The sequence below is a fragment of the Pan paniscus genome, chromosome 3, assembly GCF_029289425.2.
Source record: "Pan paniscus chromosome 3, NHGRI_mPanPan1-v2.0_pri, whole genome shotgun sequence".
NCBI lineage: Eukaryota > Metazoa > Chordata > Mammalia > Primates > Hominidae > Pan > Pan paniscus.
Window position 1 is genome coordinate 17,174,345 of NC_073252.2, and position 25,745 is coordinate 17,200,089.

At 40.8% G+C, this 25,745-nt stretch overlaps 1 long non-coding RNA gene across 1 annotated transcript in view; it reads right to left on the bottom strand.

Moving 5' to 3' along the window:
• LOC117979924 (uncharacterized) overlaps window positions 1-25,745 on the bottom strand; it is a 167,151-nt gene that overhangs the window by 1,441 nt on the left and 139,965 nt on the right. The gene's annotated exons all lie outside the window — the stretch shown is intronic.

Sequence of the window (25,745 nt, forward strand, 5' to 3'; positions counted from 1 at the left end):
TGGGAGGCCAAGGTGATGTGGCACACAGGCTACCTGCCTTCCTGCCCCTTGCCATCTAGTGTCTGCCTTCAGGCAACTTAGCAGACATGCAAAACTATGCTTCTTTCATTCAACAAGGTATATATTGAGCCCCTACTATGTACTAAGCACCATGCCAAGTGCTGGTAATATTGCTCCAACAACCAAACCAAAGGAAACACAGAACTAATCCCCTACTCCAGGAGAGAGGTGGTCTAGAATAATGTTGTCAGCGATGGGCTTTGGAGCCTCACCGCCTTGGCTTGAATCGTGACTCCTGCATTTAGCTGTATGATGTTGGCATTTCATCTGTCTCTGCCTCAGTTTTCTCATCTCATCTGTAAAGTGGAGTTAATAGCAACCCTATGATTCCTATGAGGATAAAATAAGCTAATGCATATATGTTGATTAGAACAGTGCCTGGCATTTAGTAAGTCCTCATGATTATTAGTTATTATTAGAAGAGGGAATAGGCATTAACCAATATCAGAAGCACATGTAAAGTGACACTGTGAAGTATAGAAGGCAGGCTGGGATAAGGAGGAGGCATGAGCAGTAGAGAAGCGGCCAAAAAAAAAAGGTCTAAGGCATAATATGATAGGCATCTCCATATTAATAAACAAAATGCTAATTTACAAAGAGCCTTGAAATAAGGAGGGATTCATTCAAACTAGTGAAATCAAGGAAGGCTTCACAGAGGAGTTGGCATTTGTATTTAGCCTCATAGGATCAGTGACAAGACTAAGACGAAAGTTTGAGAAAGTTCACGCCAAGCAAAGCGGACACCATGGAAATGAACATATTTGACATCAAGCAAAGTCAAGCAACTTGGTGAAGGCAGAGATAATAAAAAGATGATGAAGTTCAATTCCAGGAGACCTGAAAGTGCCATCTGAAGGAATTTGCAGTTTATCGCCTGGGCACTGGGAAGCCAATAAGTGGTTTGCTCAAGCAAGATGACTTGCTAATACAAGGAGGATAAATTAGATTCAGAGCGACTCAAGAACTTAACTATGCTTTGGGAAGTTGATTTTGGTCAACAAAGTCCCCAGCATACATCTGTTCAGAAAACTCTCTCAGAGCACATGAAACAGAAGACCCAGAACAGATATTGAAAAAGCTCTCATTGTTCTTGGCTACCACCTAGAATTAAAATCTTTTATGACTTTGTGGAACTTCAAGGTCATCTTCTAAACAGCACCAGTAGTCATTGTCCAGGCTTTTAAAGTTTATAAATTGAATTCAGAGTTGAGAAGGGCATTGCTGAGTACATCAAAGAGCTTGGAAATCTGTCTCTACCCTGCAGTCTTAGAATTGTCTTGGATTTCCTTTATTGAGGTGTTTGCTGTCATTCTCTAATGTCTTTTTTCTTTTCTTTTTTTTTTTTTTGAGGTGGGGTCTCACTCTGTTGCCCAGGCTGGAGTGCAATGGTGCGCTCTTGGCTCACTGCAACCTCTGCCTCCTGGGTTCAAGTGATTCTCCTGCCTCAGCCTCCCAAGTAGCTGGGATTACAGGTGTGCACCACCATGCCCAGCTAATTTTTGTATTTTTAGTGGAGACGGGGTTTCACCATGTTGGCCAGGCTGGTCTCGAACTCCTGACCTCAGGTGATCCGCCTGCCTTGGCCTCACAAAATGCTGGGATTACTGGCGTGAGCCACCACGCCCAGCTCTAATGTCTTCTTGACTAAGCCAAATGTAATAAGAAATTATAATGACTAAGAAAGGCCATAGCCATTGATAACAGCTTATTTCAAGAGTATCAACAGTGAAATCCAACCTCATAGCATGGACCACTTAATGTTCATTTAATTATTAAACAGGTCATCCCTGAGTACCTGCAATGTGCTGGGCCCTCCTCTTTTGGACTCTGTGGGATCAGATGCTCTCTGACCTCCTGCCTTTCCAACCACATCTGTGCCTGTATTCACCCAGCAAACACCACCTGCCATGACACTTCTACTTCATTCCCAGTATATGTCAGATTCTTTCTTCTAGATTGTAGGACACTCCTCTCTTGGCCTTGGCATGGCTAGCTCCTTCTCAGCTCAAGATGTTACCTGTTCAAAGAGGCCATCCATGACCAAGTTATATAAATAATTTATCCATGCTCCATTACTTTCTCTCATTGAATTCTGTTTGTTAGGTCTCTGACACTGATCACCATCTGTAATTACATCTGTATTTGTTATTTACTTGTGTACTGCCTGTGCCTGTGTTTCCTATGAGATTATAAGTTCCACAAGGGCTGATAATGTGCTGGTTTTATACACCAATGTATAAAAAATTCTGTACACTCAGAATTTCGCATAAGGCTTGGCACATGCAGGAACTCAGTATATTTTTTGAAAATAAATAGGTGAAATATCTGAATGCATCCCTGGAGCTGTCCTGGCAAATTATATCCCTTAATTCCAGGCTGAGCTATTCATATAACAGTGATGTATAAAGGCTATTTTTGTTCATTTATTAATGCAATTGGGTACTTACTACAAGTCAGGTACTGGGGAAACCAAACTGGGCAAATTTGATAACTTGAGAGGCTCCCTTTCCAGGAACCAATTCCCTAGAAAGCCCTTTGTCATCATTAATTATTTCATATCCAGAAGACCTCAGAGCTGCTATTGAGACTTCTGTGATCCACTTCTGACCTATGGAAGACCATGCAGCCAAGTGTCAAGGACGCTGTATTCTCTATCCAGCTTTGAACCTTTCTCACTGTGACAATTGGGTAAGTCATATCACTGCAGTTAGCTTGAGTTTCCATATTTGCAAGATGCAGATAATAGCACTAACTTCATAGGGCTGTTATGCGAATTGAGGAATATTTTCTGCCCCTAATAGCCAATAGCTGTTACAAAGTGTCAAGCATTGTTCCAAGCATTTTATAAATATTGATTCATTGAATCCTTAACACAATCCCATAAGAAAAAGACTATTTTGTTCCCACTCTCTAGGTGAGGAAACAGACGCTCAGAGAGTCTGAGCAACTTGCCATGGGTCACACAGGTAGTAGCTGGTGGAATGGGAGTGGAATGAGGGGCGTCTGGCTCCCCTTGTTGATGCTCTCAGAGGGTCCACAGTCTCTGTTCATCTCCACACTCAATTGTGAGCTGCCTGAGGGCAGGTGACACATGTTTTTCATGAAATAAGAAAAATATAAATGAGAGAATGAAGACAGAGTATCATTCAAGATTCTTCTGCTTGTAGAAAAAAAAAAACACTCCAAATGTCTTAGTGAAAAAGAAAAAGAAGTGAATTTATTTGCTTATCTAATTGGAAAAGTCAGAAGCATTTGAGTTCAGGTTCAGTAGGATCCAGGGGCCCAAACTACATCTCCAGGACTTGGAACCTGTGGCCGCCCCTGTAGGCAGGCTTTCCTCACTTGCTGGTAGACTCTGCCCATGTGGTGACCGTGGGTAAGGCTGGGTTCATATTCTCCCACTTTAGCCCAGCAGAAAGAGAGGTTTCTTTTCCAAGAGTTCCAACAAAAATCCCAGTTTTGTGTCTCCTTGCCTGATTCGGACATAAAAACCAATCTCTGCAGCCAAGAGAGTGGCCAGTCCTGGGTCACATGCCCACTCCCCCAGCCCGGGGCAGGTTGGCCCTCCTAAATCCAGGGACCCAACAAAATGGCAGGGTTCTGTTACCAGAAGGTGAGTGCATTTATGGGTATAGCCACCCACAAAATATACATTCAATGTGAGATTATTTGTAAATAGGGTCTTTGTGGATGTAATCAAATTAAGATGAAGTCATACTGGATTAGGGCGAGCCCTAAATCTGATGACTAACGTTCTTACAAGGAGAGACACAGACACACAGACACACACATGAAGAGGGAAGCAGAAGCTAGAGTGATGCAGCTACAAGCCAACGAACACCAAGGACAGCCAGAAACCACCCGAAGCTGGGAAGAGGCAGGAATGAAGTCTTTCTTAGAGCCTTCAGAGGGGGCATGGGCTGCCGAGACCTTGATCTTGGACCTCTAGCCTCTAGAACTGTAAGCGAATACATTTCTGATTATTTAAGCCACTCAGTTTGTGGTACTTTGTTACAGCAACCTTAGCAAACTAATAGAGAATGGATATGGGTTCTGCATGCAAACCTTCTGCTATCCAACCACAAAGAGGCTGACTTGGCTCAAAACAGAAGAGACTGCAAGGAGACCCTACCTGTTTTCTTTTCCTTTACTAACAAGGGTAATAACAATAACAATAATAATGTCATTTACTGATTGCCTACTAATTGTCATGCAAATGTAAGGTCTGGTAATTCACAAAAAATTATATCATTGGATCCTCACACCACCCCTGCTGAGTTAGCTATGTTTTCCTCCAAGCACAGGGAGCTATCAAACAGGAATAGAGTCCTCCTTCTTCTATTTAGGTAAATATTAATCTTTACATGAACCCTCCCTCCAAATCTCTCTCTCTATTTCTCTTTCTCTCTCTCTCTCTCTCTCTCTCTCTCACACACACACATACACACACACACACACACACACACACACACACTGCCATACCACTAAACTGTGCTTGTCCCAGAATGGGTGGCAAATATTTACAAATGAATAAATGACAGCCTTTTAAAAACTGTGTTCTAACTTACTAAAAATTATTATCTGTGGTATGACTTTCTCCTCGTGCTCTGTTTTATCAGAACTAACTTTGAGCCATTTTCCTGCCCGATCTGCCAGAACTGCTGTCACTCATCCTGATTTCAGCCATGTGCCTCCTGCCTCTCTTTCCCTCCCCTGGAGCTTTGAGAGCCAACTTTTGGATCGGCGGCTGACACCAGGATGCCTCCGGACACCCTGGAGGCTGGAGAAAGACAGTGTGCTGCACAAAGTCTCACACAGCCTGCCAAGGACAAACTTCCTCTGCGCGACTTGGACCTAGACAATCGTTCTCTGACAAAGGAATCCCCAAGCCTGCGCCTTCGTGGAATTGACTTTTGAGTCCCTTTATTACTGAGACTGACATCTGAAGCACATGTATGTTTTTCTTTCATAAAAGCTCTACCCTAATCCAAGATCAAACAATTTATTTAGAAAATAACTGTAAAGAATGGTACATTTTCCAGAACCAAACAGGTTTCCCCTGTCATTTGCCATCGCCTTTGAAGTACTTAATAGCTGAGGTAACTTGGAGAAACGACTGTGTTCCTGAAAACTGCACTTACTGTCGCTCCTGTTTGCAAGGGACTTAGCATTTACTCACTGCTTTTATCAGTCCACTTTTTGCTTTTATCTGCTTTGTTTCCCAAGTGAATTCTCATTCATAGTTTTCTACACATCATTTCTGAGAGCCACGGAGGATTTCCTTCTGGGAATGGACCTTAACTGATCTCAATGTCCCCTGCTGTTGATATTTGCATTATTCCCAATTTTTCTCTAGTACAGCAATCCTTGATAAATATCCTTATATCTCTTTGTATATCCATATGTGTCCACATCAAAACTCTAAAAGTAAAATCATTTTAAGGCAAAGGGGCATGTACTTTGTAAACCTTTTGTTACATATTGCCAAATTGCCCTATAAATGAGTTCTGTGGATATAGTCCCACCAGTAATTTTTAATTTTGATTTCATTTTTATGTTGATGAGCATGATACACATTCATGAAGAAAACTCATGCAATACTTCAAAGTGTGAAGAAAAATGTGAAATGCACCTGATTTTCTCCACTGTAGAGGCTGTACAGAAGGATCTAGCAGCTCATCTCTTTGTGCATGGGCTGAGTTCTCCAGCCACCATGCCTCCACAGGGAGCTAGTGGAAGGAAACCCACCGTATGGATGCAAAGCACTGTAGCTGACAAATCTTTGAGTGTTTTTTAATTTTTCACAATCATAAACAACAGGGCAAAGAATTCCCTGGCATTCATACTTCAGCACTGGACATAAATGCCACTTCTTTTTTTTTTGAGACAATCTCACTCTGTCGCCCAGGCTGGAGTGCAATGGCGCTATTTTGGCTCACTGCAACCTCCGCCTCCCGGGTTCAAGCGATTCCCAAGTAGCTTGGACTATAGGCCAACCATGCCTAGCTAATTTTTGTATTTTTAGTAGAGACCGGGTTTCACTGTGTTGGCCTGGGCTGGTCTCGAACTCCTGACCTCAGGTGATATGCCCACCTCGGCCTCTCAAAGTGCTGGGATTACAGGCATGAGCCATCCCACCCGGCCCATAAATGCCACTTCTTGAGCATGCTTTCCTTGACTTCCTAACCTATAATTCAACCTTTTCTTTGATTCATTAACTGGAGTAAGAGGTTCTGAGCCCTATGCCTGGAAACTTGCACCCACAGAGTATCATGTACTTAGCACATCTTGACAAACTAGGTCTGGATGCACTTACTGATATGTAGCAAACTTTTCAAAACATGCAACATGCTGCGAAATATGTCATCAGTGACAAATTAATATCAAAACCAATCAATATTCTATGGACGCAATGGCCCATATGTTCACTTGAAATGGGTAAACATTTGTTGTCACCACAATGCATCAGATCTGCTAGGCAAGTGTTGGAAATGGTGATGGTTAATATTATGTGTCAACTTGACTGGGCCACTGGGTGCCCAGACGGTTGATCAAACATTATTCTGAATGTGTCTGTACAGTGCAGGTGTTTCTGGATGACACTACCATTTGAATTGGTAGACTGGGTCAGCAGGGTGAAGGGCCTCACCCCGCATTCCCAAGGAAACTGGATGGCCTCTCTGAGGCAGTTGCTGTGCAGGACAATGCTGAGGCTCCTTAGGAGCCATCCCATAGTTCCTGTTTGCTTCTAGACCTGTAACCAGAAGTAAGTCCCAGCAGCCCTACAGTTGAGGGACACAGTGTGACCCCGGAGGAGGTGCACTGCACTCCAAAAGAAAGACTTGAGTTTTCTAATGACAAGGACAGAAATCCAGAACATGTGTGGGAACGCATAGTAAGGGATGGAATAATGGTGGAAGAAACTTAAAGTTGGATTGGGCTGAATTTATTGGTATGGACTCACTGAGAGATTCTGCATTTAATGCTGCAGCTCAAGGAGTTAGAAAGGGCTCTAGCAGTTTGGCTGTTTGGTTGGTTGGTTGGAACATGGACCAAAGGGTGGGCCATGGTAACTGAGCTGGAAATGTCAAAGCCGTTTTGATTTAAAGTAGAAAAAGGGGCTGGGTGCGGTGGCACACGCCTGTAATCCCAGCACTTTGGGAGGCTGAGGAGGGCAGATCAAGATGTCAGGAGATCGAGACCATCCTGGCTAACACAGTGAAACCCTGTCTCTACTAAAAATATAAAAAAATTAGCCGGGCGTGGTGGCAGGTGCCTGTAGTCCCAGCTACTTGGGAGGCTGAGGCAGGAGAATGGCGTGAACCTGGGAGGCAGAGCTTGCAGTGAACTGAGATTGCACCACTGCACTCCAGCCTGGGTGACAGAGTGAGACTCCGTCTCAAAAAAAAAAAAAAAAAAAATGAATAAATAAATAAATAAATAAATAAAGTAGAAAAAGGGATTCAAAGCTTAGGGAGATGGAATGTTAGGGTGGATTCACCATTTAAAACCGACTCACTCACACTGGAAGGGTCCTAAGACCCTACCACCACAACTGTGAGAAATAAACTTATGTGAGGAGCCCCAGCATCCTTGGAAAATCATCCCACAGTTGTTTTTCTATATAGCCCAGGCCTTACAGTGGAACTTCAGTTACTGAATTGGGAAACCTAAATGCAATGGGTGTAATTGGATCCTGGGGTGGCAGGGGCCACACGGCAGCATCAACCACCCGAGGCCAGGTGAATGTGGCCACTGTCTGGCACAGCAGAGTCGAAGCAGCCCTCAGAGCAGTCTGACTCACACTGACCTGTGGGGCTGACTAATTGATCATGCTGTTCCTAGAAGTGAAATAGACAGGAAACCCACTGAATTCTTACTTAATGTATATAAGCAAATTCTAGGTTGAGCGAACAAAAGTCTAACTTGAATCATAAAATCAGAGAGTCATGGCTCTTCAATTCACTCAAGGGGAGGCTGGTGTTGTGGGGCACATGGAGATTTCCCTTCTAAGGCAGGGAACACATTGATGCATCTGGCCCCACGCCTGCAAGTGAAAAGGAGACACAATGCCTGATAGGCCTCTATGGAGTTTGGAGGCAGTATATTTCTCATTTGGGTGCATTAGTCCAACTCATTTACTGGGTGAACCAAAAAGCTGCTAATTTGAGGGGCACAGAACAAGAGAAGTCTCTGCAGCAGGTCTTGGCTGCTGTGCAACCTGCTCTGCCACTTGGACCATACGATCCAACAGATTCAATAGTGCTTGGTGTCTCCGTGGCAGATGGGCAAGGAATGCTGTCTGGAGCTTTAGCAGGCCCATTAGGTGGATCACAGCACAGGCCCTCAGGATTTTGAAGCAAGCCCTGCCATCCGCTGTGGTTAACTACACTTGTTTTGAGAAATAGCCCTTGGCCTGCTACCAGGCCTCAGTAGAGACTGAACCATGAGCCAGCAAGTCACCATGGGACCTGAATTGACCACAAGGAATTGAGTGTTAGCTGGCCTATCAAGCTATAAATGGAGGCGTGCACAGCAACACTCCATTATCCAATGGAAGTGGTGTATACACGATGGGGTCTGAGCAGGTCGTGAAGGCACAAGTAATCTACATGAAGTGTCCCAAATGCCATGGTCACCAGTTCTGCTACACTGCTTTCTCTTTTCCATTTTGGACCTATGACCTCATGGGGAGTCCCCTACAATCAGGTGACCCAGAAAGAAAAGGCTTGGAACAGGTTTACCGATGGTTCTGCATCATGGGCAGGCACCACTGAATGTGGACAGCTGCAGCACCCCAGCTCTTTCCTGGGGCATCCTGAAGGACAGTGGTAGACGGAAATCCTTCCAGTGGGCAGAATTTTAAGCAATGCATCTGGGTTTTTTTGCCAGGAAGAAGTAACAGCCAGATGTGCGATTATATACAATTCATGGGCTGCATCCATTGGTTTGGCTGGATGATCGGGGACTTAAAGAGATCGTGGTTGGAAAACTGGTGACAAGGAAATCTGGGAAAGAGATATGTGGATAGACCTCTTTGAGTGGGCATAAAACATGAAGATATGTTAGTTCCATGTGAATGCTCATCAAAGGGTGACCCCAGCAGACGAGGGTTTTAATAATCAAGTGGATAGGGTGATCCAGTCTGTGAGTACCAGTCAGCCTCTCTTCCCAGGCAACCGTATCTTCACCCAATAGGCTCATGTACAAAGTGACCATGGTGTCAGGGATGGAGGCTATGCATGGACTCAGCAACATGGACTTCCACTCACCGAGGCCAATCTGATTATGGCCTCTGCTGGGAGCCCAATCTGCCAGCAGTAGAGACCAACACTGAGTGCTCAATATGGCACCATTCCTTGAGGTGATCAGCTTATCACCTTGTGGCAGGTTGATTACATTGGACAATTTCCACCACGGAAGGGGCAGTGTTTCATTAATAGAATAGATGCTTACTCTGGAGATGAATATGTCTTTTCTGCATGCAATGCTGCTGCCAAAACTACCATCCATGGACTTACAGAATGCCTTATCCATCGTCATGGCATTCTATAGAGTATTTCTTCTGATCAAGGAACTCACTTCAGAAGAAAGTGTGGTAGTGGGTGCATGTTCATGGAATTCACTGGTCTTACCATGTTCCCCACCATCCTCTAGCAGCTGCATTGATAGATCAGTGAAATGGCCTGTTGAAAACTCAGTAACAATGTCAGCTAGGTGGCAGTACCAGGCAGGGCTGGGGCAAGGCTTTCTAAAAGACTATATAAGTCTCTCAGTCAGCATCCAGTATATAGTACTGTTCCTCCTATAGCCAGGATTCATGGGTCCAGGAATCAAAGGGTAGAAATGAGAGTGTCACCATTCACTATTACCTTTAGGGACCCACTAGCAAAATTTTTGCTTCCTGTTCCTGCAACCTCTTCTCTGCTGGCCTAGAGGTCTTAGTTCCAAAGGGAGAAGTTCTTCCATCAGGAGACACAAAAATGATTCTTTTGAACTGGAAGTTAAGACTTCCAGCCATTTAGGGCTCCTCATGACTCCAAATCAATCAACAGGCAAAGAAAGGAGTTTTTGTACTGCCTGGAGTGAGTGATCCTGACTTCCAAGGGGAAACTGAACTGCTACTCCACTATGGATGTATGGAATGTAGGAGATTCCTTAGCATGTCTCTTAGTGTCACCATGCCCTGTGATTAATGTCCATGAAGAGTGACCCAATCCAGGAAGGACTACAGATAGCTCAGGACCTTCATAAATGAAAGTTTGGGCCACCCCAACAGGTAAAGAACCACAGCCAGCTGAGGTGTTTGCTGAAGGCAAGAGGAATACAGAATGGGTAGTGGAAAAAGGTCATTATAAACACTGGCTACAGCCATGTGACCAGTTACAGAAATGAAGGCTGTCACTGTCATGAGTATTTCTTCCTTATTTTGTTACGAGTATGTCTGTGTGTGTGTATGTGTGCATTAAGCAAACGTTGTTTTCTTCCCTTTCTTATTTTCTTATCACATATTATAAGATGTGTTGACTTTATAATATAGTATTTAATATTATTAACTACATCATAATTTATAAGTCATAAAATATCAAGGAGAAGAGTTAACATCACTCAAGGACTTTATTTCCTCCTCTGTGGAAGGGGTTAGTGCATTTCTGGTTGTACACATGATAGTTGTATAACATTTGGTGGAATTTTGACCTTTTAATTCTGTTTATTTGGAGAATAAGTATGATTTAAGAGGATGTGTGTGGGTGCCAAGTTGACAAGGGGTGGACTTGTGATTGTTAATTCTATGTCAACTTGACGGCCATGGAATGCCCATGTATCTGATTAAGCATTATTTCTGGGTGTGTTGGTGAGAGTGTTTCTGGAAGAGATTAGCATTCGAATTAGTGGACTGAGTAGTGCAGATGGCCTTTCCCAATGTGGGTGGGCATTATCCAGTCACTGAAGGCTTGTATAGAATAAATGGTGAGCATTAACTAAATCATGTATCATGACTGTGTAAGATGTTAACATTAGGTGAAGCTTGGTGAAGAGCATACAGCAACTCTCTGTACTATTTTTGCAACTTTTCTGTAAGTCCAAAATTTACGCAAATGTAAATTCTAAGTCACACAACATGGGTGCCATAAAAGATAAGTGTGTGTATATATCCTATACACACACTTATTTTTTATGTTTGGCACAAACATTTCTAGTGATGTTTAACGGAAAAATACTCATTTATATTTGCTTTATTTAAAGATAAAACTTGCGGTTGTCATTTACTTTTCTAGTTCAGGGAGTAAGTGGGTTACCACCTCTCTCTCAGTCGCTGAATGACATTAATTTTGCCTTTGGAGTATTTATTACAGCAGTGTGTTTCCTCAAACAAGTTAAAAATTTTGGAATCCCTTTTATTCCCCATGTAAATGGCAACACGGTTGTCTTAGAATTCACAATGTGTCAAGCTTCAGCAGTCAACATGGTCAGTGACCCAGATCTTACACCACATTCCCTTGTGAGGAAGATATTCTTCTGAGCCTAAAATGTTGAAGACGTTTCTCTTTTGCTGCTGAGGTCTTCATACCAGCTTGTTTCCTTCAACCCCTGCTATGCTAAACTCTAAGGCACAATCCCAATTATTTTGCTTTATGTGAATTTCAATGTGTTAGTTTCCCCAGTTTAAAAAATAAGCTCCTCATCTACTGGAACTTGGTTTGACTGCACATTTTTCTTTCCAATGTGTTTACTGCAGAAGAATTTGAGCCATACATTTTAGTTATTTATAGGACTCTGCTTAAGGTTATGGTGAAATTGAACAATTTCCCAAGATTCAGGCTGTGGGTTTTGGGGAGGGGGCTGTGAGATTGGTCCGGAGAATCCTGCTTTGGGAACTAGATCATCACTCAATGGGGAGGGGACAATGGCCCTACAGATTGGTGTGGTCAGTATATGGACAACAGAAAGTGGCACGCCGAACCTCATATCTGGAGTATGATTGCTTATTTAGAATCAAACAATGAAAACAAACAAAATCAAAGAGATGACATGAGCAGATCCATTGATAACCCGCCTTTTTAAAAACAACACAAAGTTCCGGCCCTCTTTCCCCAGTCAGAACAGCCGGTTTCCCTCCTGTACATTCCCTGCCCTTGAAGCAGGTAATGGCCTGAATGCACGGTGATTTCCCTTGAGCAGGGGCAGTACCTGGGGAGCTTGCGGTGTGAATGCCTCAGCGCCTCCTGTCTCCCTCTAGTGGCAGCCTCAGGGAGGGCAAGCATACGAATGTAAATTCTAAATCACACCACAGGGTGTCCTTGTTTAAAGTTCTCCAATGTCTCCTTATCACTTAGAATAAACCCTAGATAGCTATTTACCAGGCTCTGTGAGGCCACTCACTATTGGACCCTGTGTACATCTCTGAGCACGTCCATGTCTTTCCTCTTCCCAGTTCTTCCGCCTACCTTCTGACTTCAAATACCCCAAACTAGAATTCCCTTTAAGGTCTTTGTACTTGCTTTTCACTCTCTGGGATTCTCTTTTCCCCAGACTCTAAGCCTACCTTCTGATCATTATTCAGGTTTCAGCTTAAACACCACCTCTTCATCGGAGTCTTCCCTAATGACCCAATCTACAGAAACCCACTTTCTTCATTGCACGGCCATATTTTATTAGTTCTTCATGGAATTCACCAACGTGGTGAAACTCTTTCTCTACTAAAAATACAAAATTAGCCGAGCGTGGTAGTGCACGCCTGAAATCCCATCTTCCTAGGAGGCTGAGGCAGGAGAATCGCTTGAATCTGGGAGGCAGAGGTTGCAGTGAGCCAAGATCACACCATTGCACTCCAGCCTGGACAATAAGAAGGAAACTCTGTCAAAAAAAAAAAAAAAAAAAAAAAAAAAAAAAAAAAAAAAAAAAGGCGGGGAGGATATTTAAAGAAGGATATTCTTTTTTTTTTTTTTTTTTTTTTTTTGAGACAGAGTCTCGCTCTGTCACCCGGGCTGGAGTGCTGGAGTGCAGTGGCGCGATCTCAGCTGACTGCAAGCTCCGCCTCCCAGGTTCACGCCATTCTCCTGCCTCAGCCTCTCCGAGTAGCTGGGATTACAGGCGCCAGCCACCTCGCCCGGCTAATTTTTTATATTGTTAGTAGAGATGGGGTTTCACCGTGGTCTCGATCTCCTGACCTCGTGATCCACCCGCCTCGGCCTCCCAAAGTGCTGGGATTACAAGCGGGAGCCACCGCGCCCAGCCAAAGAAGGATATTCTGATAATACTGCAATGGGAAAAAAAATCTCTATGGGAAATATATTCCAAAGTCAAGCATAAGACCTGGAAGTCAATGGAGAAAGAATTGATAATTATGGCAATGAAATTATCATTTGTATAACACAGTGAGCCAAGTTAAGAGATAAATAAAACATTTGGTGGCAATATTTGCAAAATAAATGAATAAAGATTAATAGCCTTAATTTTTTAAAAATGTATATCTCAATAGGAAAATGAAAACAATCCTATAGAAAATGAACATTAGATATAAACCAACAATTCACACAGTACAAATCACCACTGAGAATATGGAAAGACATTCAACCTCACTTATAATCAAGAAAATGAAAATCAACATAAAATGCTGGTTCCTGTTAGGTTAATAACAGAAAAAATTCACGTCTGTCAGAGAAGTAGAGGAATGGCCATAGTAATCACTGGGGAAGAGTGTGAATGGGTCCTGTCCTTTTGGAAGACAATTTGTCAGTGTCCACCAAAATGTATAATGCACATATACAATAATTTCACAGTTATGTATTTTGTAATAACTGACATTTCTTTGACTATAAGTGAGATTAAGTATTTTCATGACAATCATTCATCTGTATATTTTTCTATTCTGAACTTGCCTGCTTATGGCCTTTGCCTGCTTTCCTACCATTAGATCATTAGCTGAGTAAGAGGTGGGGAGGAAAGGAAGCACAAAAAGGCCCCTAAAATTTACTTCCTCATACGTGAGCTGTTGAACTCCTTCATCATTTCACTTTCAATAGTGGAGCCAGTGGAGGCAATAATATAATTACAATCATTTCTTAGTAGTGGCTGTCAGGCCTCTGAGCCCAAGCTAAGCCATCATATCCCGTGTGACCTGCACGTACACATCCAGATGGCCTAAAGTAACTGAAGAATGACAAAAGAAGTGAAAATGGCCTGTTCCTGCCTTAACTGATGACATTACCTTGTGAAATTCCTTCTCCTGGCTCATCCTGACTTAAAAGCTCCCCCGCTGAGCAACTTGTGACACCCCCTCCCCACCTGGCCCCTGCCCGCCAGAGAACAACCCCCTTTGACTGTAATTTTCCTTTACCTACCCAAATCCTATAATATGGCCCCACCTCATCTCCCTTTGCTGACTCTCTTTTCGGACTCAGCCCGCCTGCACCCAGATGAAATAAACAGCCTTGTTGCTCATACAAAGCCTGTTAGGTGGTCTCTTCACGGGGACAGGAGTGAAAGTGGCCCCACCCCCAGAAACTTGCAATCCTTTATTACTTGCTACAAAGATGAAATAATTGCATTTAAATATAAGAAGATCGAACTTATCATGCATTCTTTAATTCAATTAGCAAACATTTATTGACTACCTACATTTGCCTGGGACTGTTTCCTTTATCCTTCCGCAACCCTTTTTTTGCCCACTCTTACTTATAAAATATATACAACCTCTTTTTTTTTTTTTTTTCTTTTTTTGAGATGAGTCTTGCCCTGTAGCCCAGGCTGGAGGGCAATGGTGCAATCTCGGCTCACTGCAACCTCTGCCTCCCAGGTTCAAGCTGCTCTCGGTTCTCCGGCCTCAGCTTCCCGTATTTCTGGGATTACAGGCGCACGCCACCACACCTGGCTAATTTTTTTTTCTGTCTTTAGTAGAGACGGGGTTTCACCATGTTGGCCAGGCTGTCTCGAACTCCTGACCTCGTGATCCTCCCGCCTCAGTCTCCCAAAGTACTGGGATTACAGGCGAGAGCCACTGCGCCTGGGGTGTACAACCTCTTAAGAAGCAGTGGCATGGCAGAGGAATCAAAGCCAGCCATCAGAGTCCACAAAAAAGGTGATCAAGTTTTCCTTCTGAGCAAGAAGGGAAATTGTGTTATTAAAATTTAAAAAGCAGAATCTTGAAAACTTGAAAATTCTACAATTTTTTTAAAAAGTTAACAAAATTCTACGTGTATTTATAGCTTTTTTGCCCATCTTTGCTAAAATATATATGTGTGTGTGTATATATATATATATATACACACACATAAACATTTATATGTGCATATTTATATGAATGAATTTAGACAAGAAATGTCCTGGAAGAAGGCATTTGAAACATTTTCTCAAAAGGTGAAATTTCATACTATTTTCATTTCTTTTTGTCTTATTTTTATTTTTTAAATTTTTTGCTACTAAGGTATACTACCCCTAATAAACTCAGAAAAGAAAAGATTCCTTGTGTAGTAGTTAAAAGTAGGTTCTGTAACCAACAGTCCGAGTTTCTTTTTGGTTTCCTTTCTGTCACTTTCTTATCTCATTAATTTGACAATTACTTTTAAAAAGTTACTTGAACTATGCTAAGCTTTAGTTTCTTCACCTGAATCTAGTGATAATAACTAATAACTACTCTTAAGGGTTCTTAGTTTGGATTAAATAAGATCAAGGGAGAAAAGCCCTTAGGATATAGCTTCACACATAGTAAATACTCTCAGGGTTAGTTCATTTCTTTCCTCCTCTCTTTGCATATGGACAAATAGTTAACTTCAATTAAACATTAGGGAGTCTATAGGAGCCATAACTGTACATCTGGGGGTTTCTGGGATAGTCCCAGTTTAAAATATCGTATCCTGTTGCCAGACCACATGTACTGATTTTAATTTAGGATTCATGATTTTCATCAGGCTTATGTTCCTTTTGTCATCTTATCATAATATCAAACATCTTTGAGCACGTGCTATGTGCTATCCAATCTTCTGTAATGAGGAAAAATAGCTCTGAGAGTCTGACCAGCTGTCTGCAGCATTAAGCCTCATTCATAGACAAAGTCTTTATTTTTATTTATTTATTTATTTGAAATGGAGTCTCACTCTGTTGACGAGGCTGGAGTGCAATGGCGTGACCTCCGCTCACTGCAAGCTCCGCCTTCCGGGTTCACGCCATTCTCCTGCCTCAGCCTCCCAAGTAGCTGGGACTACAGACGCCTGCCACCACGCCCGGCTAAATTTTGTATTTTTAGTAAAAACGGGGTTTCACTCTGTTAGCCAGGATGGTCTCGATTTCCTGACCTCGTGATCCGTCCGCCTTGGCCTCCCAAAGTGTTGGGATTACAGGCGTGAGCCACCGTACCCGGCGACAGTCTCTTTTATACAGTTAACTGAGATGTTACCTGCCTTCCTTAGTAGATAGGCAACCTCAGTTCATTGGAATGCTAAAAGGGCTTCTCAATGAATATGCATTTTTCATATGATATTAAAGAATAAATGATAAAAATAAGGAGAAATTCTAAATGGATTTATAAAGTGAATATAACATTGGTATAAGTTGACAAAATTATGTCAAAAAAGAAAACTACATACAGACCATTCACACTACTGAATATTTATGCAAAAATCTTTAATAAAATATTAGCAAACATAACCCAATAGCGCATTAAAGAAATAAACAATCCTAACCTTAAAAGAAAAGTATTAAAAAAACTAAAATAGGCCGGGCACGGTGGCTCACGCCTGTAATCCCAGCACTTTGGGAGGCGGAGGTGGGCGGATCACGAGGTCAGAAGATCGAGACCATCCTGGCTAACACGGTGAAACCCTGTCTCTACTAAAAATACAAAAAAAAATTAGCCGGGTGTGGTGGCTGGCGCCTGTGGTCCCAGCTACTCGGGAGGCTGAGGCAGGAGAATGGAGTGAACCCGGGAGGTGGAGCTTGCAGTGAACCGAGATAGCGCCATTGCACTCCAGCCTGAGCAACAGAGTGAGACTCCGTTTCAAAAAAAAAAAAACAAAACAAACAAACAAAAAAACTAAAATAAACATTGTAACCATGGATACTTTTTTCTTGAGGAATGCAAAGGTGGTTCAATATCAGAGGTTGTATTTGTATAAGGCACCATATTAATAAACCAAAAGAGAAAAATTATATGATTACTGTTGTAGACAAGCTCAAGTTAATTTATAATTAAAGAAATCTACTTCAGATTAAGATACCATTTCTCATTCATTAAGTAGCAAAATCCAAGCTTTCTTATTAATTTGGCAAAAATTCTATAGGTTTGACTTTAGGCGAGTAGACACTTTCATATATTGCTGCTAGAAATGCAAAGTTGTAAAACTCTTACAGAAGAGAATTTGTCAATATCTATATATATATAAATATAGATAGATAGGTAGATATGTGCACTTACATTTTGATTCGATCCAATTTCTAGGAATATATTTTACAAATACCCTAGCTAAAAGCAAGGAAGGAAGGGAGGGAGGGAGGGAGGGAAAAGAATAGTATCAAAGCTATTTATTGCAGGATTACTTATAAAGGAAGGAAGGAAGGAAGGAAGGAAGGAAGGAAGGGAGGGAGGGAGGGAGGGAGGGAGGGAAAGGAATAGCATCAAGGCTGTTTATTGCAGCATTACTTATAATGGCAAAAACATGGAAATGACCGAAGTGTCCATCAGAAGAAGATTGGTCAAATAAACCCTGGCACATTCACACAATGTAATCACATGCAGATTTATATAAAAAATAAGGAATAGCTCTATCAATATATACTATAGAGTAATAGGATCAATTGTTATATTTAAAAAGCAAGGTAAGAAAAGTGTGAATACTGTGTTTTCTTAAATGAAGGGAGTATGATATATGCATATACTTGCTTATATTAACAAAAAGCAAATAATTAAAGAATAAGCCCTAAAATAAAAAGAAAATAGTCACCTATTTGGGGGCTATTTTTTAAGATTTGGCTTTGTTTTTTGATTGTCTTGGGAACTATGCCAAAAATTTACATATGTTTAAAACAAATTAAACTTAAAAATCAATTACTACTAATAAAAAGTAAAATGAAACAGATGAATTTCACTGTATATATAGTTTGTGTCAAATCCACAAAAAGAAAAATAATTCCGAATGACTGTAAGTCACAATAATTTGACTATTTATCCCTGGTGGGTAGGATACACCCTAAGGACAAAAAGAACTGTCCCTCAAATATGTAAACTTTCAAAAATCTTCCTATTGTTTATGGCAAAGTTGATGCTGTCATTCAGAGACTATTGTGTGTGTATTGTGAAATAATGCAATTAAATAATTATGCAAAATATAAATTTTATTATTTCTGTAAAGAAAGGATTGTGGACAAATAACCCATTTTCTTCAATAAACAAATTGTAGCAAAGAGAGATAGAGAGAGAGAAGAAACAACCTATAGATTAAAATAAATTTAAAATACCTATTAATCACAATATATGGATCTTATTTGAATTCTCATGCAAACAAATAAAATGTTTTTACAAGAGTGACATTTACGAAACAATTGAAAAATTGAGTAACACTGTAAACTTGATATTGAAAATTGACTGCTATTTTATGTAAAGTAATAAAATAGGGGCTATGTTTTTATAAGAGTTCTTGTCTTTCTTACATACATATTAAAGTATTTATGGGTGAAATGATAGGATAATGCAAATTAGCTTTCTAATAATAAGAGAAAGGGAAGTGAGTAGAAGTATGGATGGAAGAAACTGTCCATTAGTTGACTGATAATCATTGAAACTGAATGATGGATACATGTGGGTTTATTATGTTATTCATTCTATTTTGTGTATGTCTGAAATTTTTCAAAATAAAATAATAAAAAATGTCAACTGTTTGATCAACAAAAAGATTGCTAACAAAAATAAACAAAAAATTGCTAACATTTGCTAGATTTATAAGTAAAGCAAAAACTTCAAAATGAAGCTAAAATCCTAGGAAAGAGCTAGGTTTCATGAATCTATAACTTTGATGCATTGAATACTAGTTGTTTAGACCCAAATACAACTTCTAAATAGTGTTTTCTATGCATAAAAACCAATCTCAGGGACACTAAAATACAACTTTAACAATAAAGAGTCTTGACTCTGAAGAGAGACAGGCTGGATTCAAATTCCTTCTCCCCACAAACTTGAAATATAAGGTGTTTGGAACTGGCTGCTACAAAGACAACACTCAGAAAATTCCAGCCATCCTGATGATTATCCTCCTGGACAGTGGAAAGGGAATGAACTTGGTTTCAAATCTTGACCCTTCTATTTATAAACTGGGGGCAAGTTATGAGGTTTGTCTTGACAACTGTATATGGAAGTGCCCTCTGTGTGGTAGGCCTACCAAAAATGGGTCTCTGCTGTTTAGGAGGTTACAGTCTTGATGGAATTTAGGATGCTACCCCAAAATATGGCACCTTGGCATTTGAGAAAACAGCAGAAGCAGGAAGGTCTCTCTGGCATTCCCCTGCCGGTGTCTTCTGCTACAGATTATAAAAGAATTCTCTGACCTTCCTCCAAAGCAGGTCATAGGACCCTCATCTCAGAGGTACCCTCCCTATACCCAGAGGAAAGAAATGTCCTTATCTCTAAGACACAAGGACACAGAGAAGAGTCTGTATAAACAAGCTTTGTTAAGTTTCCCCTGGTTTATTACCATTAGATTATACCCCTATTGTCCAATCACACTTCTCTACAACTATCCACTTCATCAAACTTAGCATAAAAACATACAGATTTCCTGTTCCTTGGGTCTTTATTTCTGAAGGCTTCCATGTCATGTAAAACTTACATTAAATAAATGTATATGATTTTCTCTTGCTAATCTGTCTTTTGTTATAGGGACCCCAGCCATGAACCCTGTGATAGTAAAGAAAGATATTTCTTCTGCCTCCCCCGAGTTTGTTTCTCACACCCCAGGTAGAACAGCTGAGACTTTCTGGTCACTTTTAATCCTGCAGATGAGATCCTGGGACAATGAACAAAATGCCAAAAAAAAGGTAAGAATTCTTCCCAAGGTCAGCACTCCTGGATACTACAGACACTCCCTACTGTCTGTAGTTCCCAGTGGGGTGAGGAACGTTAAAAACTCCTGGATACTACAGACACTCCCCACTGTCTGTAGTTTCCAGTGGGGAAAGGAAGGTAAAAGCTTCTTGTCCTTTTCTTTCCAGATTCAGAGTAGCAAAGGAAAACTATTTGTTTGCATTTTGAAATAAATTTATATGTTTTTCTCTTGTTAATTTGTCTTTTGTTACAGGTGCCTCAGCCATGAACCTACAGAGGGGTGAGGAAAGAAATCTTTCCTCCCTACAATCTACAGTCTAAAGTCAATCTCTGCATCTCTGATTCTAAAATTGTTATCCTAATGGTCACAGATCACAATACCTTCACTCAGTTGTTTGCAAATGAAGTAAAATGATTCCAATGATCTAAACAGAAAAATCTCAAAGTGGAAAAAAAAAAAGTTTGCAGCATCCCAACATCTCTACTAGATGAAAATAGCCTTCAAGAGCATCAGACTAGTTTGCTTTCTTTTCTAACCATGCTGACTGCTGATGTTCATTTGCTCCCTGACAGGACCTACCAACCACCCAATGTTCAGCTAACTTCTGGTGTTTCCTATTAATACAAAAGGGGTTGCATTAAGCCAGAAATTATAATTTGGATTTATAAATCAAGCCTTAGCTCATTTTGTTCATGGAAATCCAGAACCTGAAATCCAGAACCTGTTTATCTTTTATTCATGAATTCATCCAATAAGTAGTTCTGAGTGACTACACACAGGGCACTGAGCTAGGACTTGGGACAATCTTCAACACGCAAACAAGCCTACGTCCTAGCGCAAGAGGAGAAAGACAAACAATATGCTTAATAAATGAGTAAATTATTAGTAAGTTAGATAGTGAAATTTGCCATGGGGGGAAAAGTAGAAAAATATACACTGGGTGTTTAATATTTGCTGATTGATTGTTTTACATTTGAATTTTACTGGCCTTTATAATTGTTATCTACAACTCTTGATATTTCACAAACAATTGCTTTTGCAGACACTCAGTTTATCGATAAACATAGAAGCTTGGACTCAAATGTGTACCGAGAGCTCCACAAGAAGGAATTAAGGCTATGGGTGCATGTGATTTGGAGCAGAAGAAGCTAAATTCTGTTTATGTCTTCATTTCCACAAGTCAATTATTTGAAGCTTCAGGTGCTGAGTGATAGAGCTGGTAAGAGTTTACAGGAAAAAAAAAAAGTTGGAGTTCATAATATTAGGACATGGTGTCGTCCGTCTTTAAGGAAAGCAACACACCTATTGCTTCAGTAGGGTCCAACAGAACTCCCATGTTACACTGAGTGCCCTAGAAACCTGGTAGATTGCAGCTTGGATTGTTTTTTTGTTATTTAATAATTTGCTTTCACCCACAGTACATGGTCTTTGTTGCCTGCTAAAATTCCCAAGCAACTTCTGAATGTATACTCAGAGCTCTCCCCTAAAGACTACAGGAGAATAGGTAGCAGAGGGCTTACAGGTGTGGATGCCTCCCTCTCCAGCAAGGTGCAGCTGGGTGCTGCCCTTTCCATCTGTTCTACACACCAGTGCTGGGCAACACTGAATTTAATCTGTTCTTTCTCAGCAGCTTTGCTGTGTAGGATCTCTTTACCGTTGAAGCAGTGGTATCTCTCTAATTATGTATTAGACACATCAAAGGGATTCTTCAAAGTAGGGAGGTCTCCTCTGTGCACCCTTGCTAGGCTGCTGAGAAGTTTAGTGCCTGGTCTTAGATTTAGCTCATCCCCTTCCTGCCCATCTGGATTGACTTGGTTGACTTATCCTTTGCTTGGGTTAGCTCAGTTGTTTGCAAACCCAATTGTGTTTGAATCACCTAGGGGTTTTGAAAAAATAGTGCTAAAGTCCCCCACTCCACCTGACGGGATTGGACATGAGATGGGCTGGAAATCAGTGTTTTGTGATGATCTCACACCTGGCCTCCAGCCTCTGAGTGCAGCCAGGAAGAGTAAATCGGGGGGCCTTTGGCTTTGCAGTGACAATTTTCTTGTCCCTGCTCTAGCACTTCCACCTACTTAGTTTCTCTTTCTTTTCTTTCTTTCTTTCTTTCTTTCTTTCTTTCTTTCTTTCTTTCTTTCTTTCTTTCTTTCTTTTCTTTCTTTCTCTCTCTCTCTCTCTCCCTCCCTCCCTCCCTCTCTCTCTCTCTCCCTCCCTTCCTCCTTTCCTTCCTTCCTTCCTTCCTGCTTGCTTTCTCTTTCTTCTTTCTTTCTTTCTGAGTAAAGTGGAAGCAAGTTTATTAGAGAAGTAGAGAAACAAAAGAATGGCTATCCATAGGCAGAGCAGCCCAACTAGTTTCTTTATTTGAGTCATTTTTACAGTTTTCCAGAACTGGGAGCCTGCCATTTATTCACTGATTCCTCTGAGCAGGTGCCATGATGCCTCCTCCAATCATTAACATAATATACAGGCTGCAGAAGTCAGCTACTGGGTGGACATCAGCTGGCAGGACTATCCCTTGGCTGCTGCCACTACAACTTGCTTAGCATCATCGAGCAGTCTAGGAAAAGAGAGTTAATGTTGTCTGCATAGTCCGCTCAACACCATATGCCTGTTCTTTATCTTCTGCTAGATTGAAAACCTGAACTGTTTCCATGGTTACAAAGGCCACTTGATGGGGCAAGGGGCACAATAAACATGGCATGGGGCATTTAACACGCTAAATGTCAGCTTTTGTCTGGGGCCACATCCTAAGAAATTAAAACAGGACTTGTGGAGTCTGCCTCGAGATGAGAGGGCAATTCTTGGTAAATCTATTCACACTCAGGTGCTGAACACTGCACTCCAGGCTGACAATCCCACCCAGCGCCCACCCTCAGATAAAATTCTTTCCATACTTGCCAGTGCTCAAAAGATAAAGCCCAAATTCTTCCACTTTTCTGTAAGACCTCAACAACCTGTTCTGGTGAAATTATGCATCTCCTCCTGTAGACACACAGGTCCTTGGCTTAGCAAATTCCCCACTCTCTCTCCTTCGACTGGCAAACCTTACTGTTTTCTCTAGAGCCGGTTCATTTATCACTTTCTCACGTAGCCTTGGTGCCCCTATCAGAATTTATATCCCCCACCCAAATCCTCCATGGCATTTATATTATGATATTGATTGGCTTACATGCCTTTCTCACCAACTGGGATAACATCTTTAACAACAAGGCTTTGATATATGGAATTTACCTTTGTAACTCTCAGCACTGAAAACATGGTAGACACTCAAAGAATACCCATCAAAATAAATGAAACCACCTATGAAGTATTCTTGCTCTAAAAACAAGAACCTGAATCTTTTAGATCTGTCTTCTTGTTTAAATAAAAGATGACATCAGCACATAGAGGGAAACAACACACACTGGGGCTTCTCAGAGGGTGGAGGTTGGGAGGAGGGGGAAGATCAGGAGAAATAACTAATGTGTACTAGGCTTAATACCTGGGTGATGAAATAATCTGTACAACAAACCCCCATGACACAAGTTTACCTATGTAACAAGCCTGCAGATGTACCCCTAAATTTAAAATAAAAGTTAAAAAAAATTTTTTTTTAAAAGAAAAGACATTGATGAAGGCACCAGAGAAATTGTACTATTAGGAGACAATCACAGCATGGATTTTACAGACAGTTGATGTGATTTCTCTAATAATTCATTGGCATGGGAAAAAAGGAAGGGGATAAGCTAGGGACCCTTCTAGATAAAAGAGAAAACCATATGTTACAACCAAATGCAATGTGTCAATCAATTATAAAGACATTTTTGAGATGATTTGGGAAATCTAAGTATGGAGAGGGTATTAGATGATATTATTGTTCATTAAGTACAAAATAGTGTTTTGTTTATATATGAAATATCCTTACTTAAGCATAAAACAACCTGATATAGAAGTTTTTCTTTAAAATACACTATAGCAGGCCAGGGATGGTAACTCACATCTGTAATCCCAGAGCTTGGGAGGCCAAGGTGGGAGGATCACTTGAGGCCTGAAGTTTCAGATTACAGTGATCTACGATTGGCCCCTGCACTCCAGCTTGGGCAACAGAATGAGACCCTAACTCTAAATTAATTAATTAAGTTAAATTAAATACTACTGCAAAATTTTAAAAACTAATAAATACGCAAATAAGACATAACTGAGACATGTGGCGTAACAAAAAAATAAATATCTGGTCTTTGTTCCTCCCACCTCTGTTTCTGGCACAGAGCTCCTAAAACACTTGGAATTTCCTGAGTGATAGGGGACTATCTTTTGTTATTCATAACAAGTCCCTTTCAACCTCACCTAAGTTTATCTGATGAAGTGACTTATGGGGTGCCCTAGGTAGCGTCTGGATGGGGGTTAGCCACCAGCAGGGACACCAACCTTGTGATTCGAGGGTTAGAACTTTCAGCCCCATGTCAGGACCTCTGAGGAGGGGAGAGGAGGTGGAAGTTGAGGTCAGTCACTAATGGCCAATGATTAAATCAATCACACCATGTAATGAAACCTCTGCACAAAACCTCTAAGTTGTGGGGTTCAGGGAGCTTCCAGGTTGAGAAGCACCCCACCAACCATGACCCCCATATTTTGCTCCATGCATCTCTTCCATTTGGCTGTTCCTGAGCTGTATTTGTTATAATAAAATGGTAATTATAAGTAAGGCACTTTTGCTGAACTCTGTGAGTCATTCTAGATAATTACCAAATTTGATAGGGAGAGTAGCCTCAGAATTCCCAATTTTGTAGTTGGCCAGGCAGAAATGCAGAGGTCCTGAGGACCCGCTTTCAGGCTGGCATCTGAAGTGGGGGCAGGCTTATGGGACTGAGCCCTTGATTTGTGGGGTCTGTACTAATGCCAGTTAATTAGTGACAGAATTGAATTGAACTGTAGGACATCCACCCAGTTTGTGTCAGAGAATGGGATAATTGATTATTGTTGAAAAATGACACAAGGTAATTATGGCAAAATGTTGGTAATTGTTGCATCTATGAAATGAATATATGAGGGTTCATTAAACTATTCTATTTTTGTGTGTTTGTTTCCTAACAAAAACATTAAAAACTTAAAAGAATATTATTTCCAGATTCATTTGCCTGTTCAAAGAGAATATTTGTAAACTTTAGCCATCCTAGTGGGATGCAGTGGTATCTCATAGTGGTTTAAATGTACATCTCTTACATGATTAATGGTGGTGAACATTCTTACAGGTGTTTGTTGGGCATTTGTATACCTTCTTTTATAGAGCATTATTCCAAGATATTTTGCTAAAGGAAATGAAACCTTTGTCCACAAAAGGACTTTTACAAGAAGATTCATGTCAATTTTATTCGTAATAGCATAAAATAGAATAAAATAAAGAAAATAACCCAAATTTTCATCACCAGGAAAACAGATAAACAAATGGTGGTATACTATGCAATGGAATATCACCCAGCAATAACAAAGGAGAAACTACTGTTATACACAACAACATAAATGAATCTTAAAATTATTGTGTTGAGCAGAAGATGCAAAACACAAAAGAATGCATATTTTATTATTTTTAATAAGAATTTTGAGATCAGGCAAAATTGATCTGTGGGGATAAAACTAAAAAGAATGGCTATCAGGGGAAGGTGAATGATAAAA